The sequence below is a fragment of the Lactuca saligna genome, chromosome 5 (assembly GCF_052625555.1).
Source record: "Lactuca saligna cultivar CGN05327 chromosome 5, ASM5262555v1, whole genome shotgun sequence".
NCBI classification, from domain to species: domain Eukaryota; kingdom Viridiplantae; phylum Streptophyta; class Magnoliopsida; order Asterales; family Asteraceae; genus Lactuca; species Lactuca saligna.
In genome coordinates, this window is record NC_136421.1 from 181940419 (window position 1) to 181946511 (window position 6093).

Below are 6093 nucleotides of genomic sequence, written 5' to 3' on the forward strand. Positions count from 1 at the left end.
CTCTTGCATGGAGCGGACTCGGCGAGTCGCTCATCTGACTCGGCAAGTCCAGTCGCAAGTCTTCGGGTTTGTCCCATTTTTGTTACGTCGATTCGGGTGGTGAGTCTAGGAGGGACTCGGTGAGTTGGAAGCCCGAACTCACCCATAGTGGAACTCGACGAGTCAATGCCCAGACTCGGCGAGTTCAAGGCAATCTCCTTAGATCAAGATCAGACTCGGCGAGTTGTTCATACAACTCGGCGAGTCACAGTATAACTTGTTCATCGGATGAAGATGAACTCGGCGAGTTGTTCATACAACTCGGCGAGTAGGATGAAGGACTTGAACATCAGTTTGGAAGGAGAACTCGTCGAGTCGACGCCTAACTCGACGAGTAGAAACAGAATTCAGGACAGTCGTTTGGACATGGACTCGGCGAGTTGACGAGCCAACTCGGCGAGTCGGGTCAACTGGAAGTTGACTCTGACTTTGACTTAGGGCATGATCAGGGGTAAAATGGTCATTTTACCCAAAGGTTAGTTAGCAGTTTTTGACTAAGGGTTTGGTGGCAATACAGTCGGAGGATTTCCGGAACAGCAGCAGCAGTCAGACTATTCCCACGAAGATCAGCAGCTACTCCAAGGTGAGTTACCTTCCAGTAGCGGTGGGTCTAAGGCCACAATGCCGACCCACCAATAGGAGATGTATGATAGATGATTGTCTTTATGATATCATCTAGGTTTGCTACTACCTGATATGTTATATGCTAGCATGATATGTTGTATGTGATAGTAGTAGAGTTCGGTTGTTAGGACCGAAGGGTAGTCAGACACCCCAGATACGTCTGACAGTATGTGATGATATGTTTGCATGCTGGCTTTTATGTTATATGCGATAGAGGTAGTAGGAGGGGACTAGTCCCCGAGTTCAGTTGTTAGGACCGAAGGGTAGTCAGCACCCCATAATGGCTTGACACGAGTATGTCAGCACCCCAGAATGGCTTGACACGGGAGGACGGTACCCCAGAATGGCCGCACGGGTAGTCGGCACCCCAGAATGGTCGTACCGGGTAGTCAGGCACCCCAGAATAGCCTGACAGTATGTATGTTATGTATTGTATGGTATGTGGTATGGTGGGGGAACTCACTAAGCTTTGTGCTTACAGTTTACAGTTTTATTTTTAGGTACCTCTTCATCGAAGGGGAAGGAGCTGGCTCGGTAGCGGCACATCATGCACACACATTGGTTTCCGCATTTACTAGATTTCCTTGGGATTTATACTCTGATGTTTCTATTGGTTGTATGGCTTGACTTTTGAACATGGTGTTGTGATGCAGTTCGGTCAAACAATGTTTTTATCTATTAACATTTTCTAAAGTTTTAAAAACGAAATTTTTAGACGTGAAAATTGGGTCGTTACAATTGATTCGACTCTTGCAAAAGTTTACAGAGGCCGAAAAAGTAAAGCTTATTCTTATTTTAAGGAAATCGAGGGGCCTAAAGATATCCCAGCCGCATTAAACAACCCCCCAATGGTATGTCACATGAAAATTAGGTGAAGGCAGTCGAACATTTTCAAACGCCATAATTTTTAAGGTGTTCGGCGCCAAACACAGAATGCTATGCAAAAAAAGTAGTTGTAACAAAGGGGGGTTGAGCTCATACGGCAATGCATGTTTCAAAGAAGTAAGTTATGATATATTTAAATATTTATTTAAAGCATAAGTAATATGATTTTTAATGTTAAATAGGATATCAGTCGAATTGAAGTTTTTCATAAGGCTAATTCCAATCGACAAATGGTATTTTATAGCCCTGTAGTCGAGCAACAATACGTAAGTGGTTAATTTGTATTTTTCATATAAGTGTATATCGTCAAGGGTATTTAGTAATCTAATTTTTATGATTTTTTGAAAATAGAGAATGCTTTACTACAGGAGATCAACCAACAAACCCAAGCTACTTTTGAAGTAAGCGGTCTAACACCCACTGATATAAAAAACTGTTTGAAAGAATATTGGATGTTTGACGCAGACATATCAGAGGCATTAGGCGTAAACCCCCAACCGTTGTGTCCATGTACGATCAGGAACAACCAGTGATACAAGAACAATCGCAATCACAGGTAATTGTTAGTTTAAGTTGAAAAGTATAATGATATAATAGAAAATAGAATGCTATAATGGAAAGTAGAATGGTATAATGATATGTTAGTTATGGTTTGATATGTTGGTATTTTGTAGAATGGTATAATTATAATGCTATTATCATATGTTGGTAATATATTTTGTTTTCTTTGTAGTTGGAAATGTTGCAAACAAATACTAAAAGACACGACCTGTTCTGCAGCATTGGAAGAGCGGTTTCGAACATTGCCGCCACCAAATAATGAAGGAAATGATGAGGACGAGTAGTTACTTTAGGATTTTATGAAATGTTTTGTAATTTGGAAGAATACTTTAGAATGTGGTATGGATTAATATTTTGGATTGGTTGTGTATGAATTAATATTTCTATAAAAAGTTATCAGATTTTATAAATGCTATATTGTTTTTTGATAAATTTAATGTTAAATAAAAAAAAAACCTTAACTGTTTTAGCGGCGACATCTTTTGTGGTGACGGACTCGTATTAGCGGCAACGTGTCTTTAGCGGTGGCTTCCAACCCTTAGATGCAACTACAGGTGTATTAGCGATGAAGCAACACCGGCGACGTGTTGCAGCTAAAGGTATTAGCGGCGACTTATCGATCCTTTAGCGACGACAGGCGTCGCCGCTGTTGCCCAGTCTTCTTGTAGTGTTTGTTTATTTTGGTCGTTTGACTGGTGTGATTCATCGGCTTCATGTTATCTAACCTGTTTTTTATTGCTCTTTAATCACAAATTGATTAAATTTTAATTACTTTTCGAATCCTTGCTAAGGTTATCTGGCTTCATGTTATCTAACCTGTGTTTTATTGCTCTTTAGTCACAAATGGATTAAATTTTAATTACTTTTCGAATCCTTGCTAAGCTTATCTGAATCATAATAATCCACGGAAGAAGTTATGTACGCCTTCAATGTAAATAAGTATTAAACTATTAATGCAACTTCTTAGAATATAGTTTTTTTTTACCTACGATCAACCAAAAAAGTTGTAAGTTCTGGTTATCTAGAGAGCTATATCAAGCCACATACCTTACATACCTTGAGGTGGTGCATCCACTACAACAAAACACTCTTTTAGCGACGATCAGAGACGACATAGGTTGTCTCAAAAAAGTATATCTTTGAGACAAAAAATCATCGCTAATGGTAATAAGTATTGTTAAAATTGTTTTTTTTTTTTGTGCAATACAATTCGTCTCTAATAGATAAGCGGGAAATATTTTTTTGGGAACCGCTTTTCTTTGTGACCTTTAGCGGCGATTTGCTATAGCAGAAAAATAAAATCAAAATCAAAGTTTTGAAATTTTTGAATTTCTTTTTTCTGCGATGAAAATTTGTCTCTAACACATAAGTATATGTGGGACATATTTTTTAATTGAACGTGTTTTTTTTTAGATTTTAATAAATCAAATATTCCTCACTCGTCACGATCTTATGGCTAGCTAATGCTTTTTTTTTTTTTTTTTTTTCTCGCTGATCTCTTGCTTTCATTATGTTTCTCGCCCACGTCTCTCTCACAATCATTATCCCTTTTTTTTTGTGAAAGAGAGAGACATACATATGGACACATCTCACTTCCGGTGTCTCTAACATTTAATGCCCCACCACCTTCGATGCTTTCAATTCGCGGAATCACTTAGCAAGTATTTTTTTTCATAGTTAGCGAAGTTTCTTTTGATATATGTTCCAATAAATATTTGGTCCACATTTATGAAATTAAACCATCGATATTTTGATTTTTGGAGGGATATTGAGGCATCGTTTGTGAGGGTTAGAGAACAAATTGCGTATGAATTGTATATAAGGCTTGTTGTGATAGATTAAAAAAGGTATAAAGTTGTATATGCTCTTCCTTTGAAAGTTATTGTTATACTCATTAAGATTACAAGTAAGTCATAATTTAATGTCATGCTCTTGATTATATTTATAATGTGAAAGTTGTATAGAACCTATATCCAAAGTGGTTGTTTGTTATTAGGACAATGTCTTATTTCTAAAACATCGCCATTTGTAACATCTAGTTTTTTAATTTAGGGTTGTGGACAATAAATGGATCAAGTAAAAGCCTTGGGCTTCAAAGAAATAGGGTTTATATCTTATTGGATGATGATAATGTTGGATAAGTGTTTAAAGCCTTGGTTTGTGTCTTGGAGACGAAGGGTAAAATGGGAAGAGTGTTGCTTCAAACTTCCTTTATGAATTAAGGATTTTAGTTGCTGAGTTTTAAGTAAAAGTATTTATATTGGGTTGTAGGTCTCATCAATACCTTTCTGTGCATATAAAGAACGTTAAAAACGGAGTTGAAACGAAGAAGTTATGACTTTTTAAAGTTAGAGTGAAATTTGGTGAAAATATGTTCTCACGAGGTGAGCAGTAACTCTTATGACGTGAGAAGTGCTCACGAGGTGAGAATTTATTCTCACGACATGAGAATTGTACAACCCAAAAGCCTACAATTTTTTTTAGAGTTTTCAAGGTATTTAAAGGTAAGGATTCATGTTTTAGGGTATTTTCTTAGCCTCCATCATATCTAGAGCATCTTGGGAGAAACCTTAGCCTCCATTTTCAAGATTTAAGCCTCCCCTCTCCTTATTCATCTTTTTTTTTTTTTTTTTTTTTTTTTTTTTTTTTTTTGAGTTTTTGGTGGTTTGGAAGCAATGTTTTCATGCAAGATTGATCCTTGAAGCTTGGCAATTGAAGATCTCAACTTTCATCTACCTTCCAAACCTTTGTAAGTTATAAAGTTCCAAGCTTTATTGAATTTCATCTTTGGATCTAAGTGTATTTGGTGTTTTGGTCCATTTTAATGAGTTTTGAGTGAGAATTGGGAATAAAGTTTGCAACTTTATTACTCCCCAAGGTTCCAAGAACATTGTAAGTTTCAGATCTGTACTTCAACACCTTTTTAATTAGTTTACATTAATGTATTGTTGGACCTCATGGATTAGGAAAGTTCTGATGTTTTGCCTTCCTTTCAGCCATGCAAAGTATTTTGGTTATTTAGGCAATTTTGTTGTATTAAAATTTTGATCTTGGAAGCTTGAGACATTATTATGGAAAAGTTGTAAACTTTATCCATCTAAACATTATTTTGATTTAGATCTGAAGGTTGGAGACTTGGACTTAATGGATTTAGCTGAGAAAGATGGATTCTTGATCCCTTTGAGACTTAAAGTCTAAATCTTGGTTGTCTGGACCATCCTAATGAATAAAGTTGGAAACTTTAGCCATTATGAAGCTATTTAGGAATTAGATCTGAGGTTATGGGCCTTGTTATGAAGAGATTAAGTACTTAATGAAGATTTTGGCCTTCTGACTAGTAGTCACGACGTGACATAGGATGTGTCACGATGTGACAGTGTCCAAATCACGATTATCTGTCATTACATTCTCATGACGTAAATAAGGAATGGTCATGATGTAACATTGACTTTGACTAAGATAACTGTTGACCTTGTGGACTTTCACCGTTGACTTTTTGACCAGTTTGCTTTTGATCAAACTTGGGTAAAATGGAGTTTTTAACTAAGGATTGGTCTCGGTTTCGTTTTAGGAAGTTTGGGTTGGGTGTTCTGATGTCGAGGTAGTTGTTAGGCTTTTGTTGACTAGTTCAGGTAAGTTTTCTTACTGTATTTATAAGTCGAAGGCACCAATGAAAGTCTATTACTTGTTGTGTAGAATGCTAGTTGTCTCTGTGATACTTGCATGAAAGACCACGATTTGCCCCTGGCAATTATATGAAAGACCAGGATCTGGCCCTTGGCACTTGTATGTAAGACTGGGATTTGGCGCTCGACATTGTATGGAAAGACCATGGTTTGGCCCATGACAGGAAATGATTATAAGACTATGATTTGGCCCATAGCAATTATTTTGAATGGTATGTGGTACTTTGGGGAACTCACTAAGCTTTGTGCTTAAATTTTATGTTTATGGTTTTAGGTACTTCCGTTTTCAAAAGGAAGG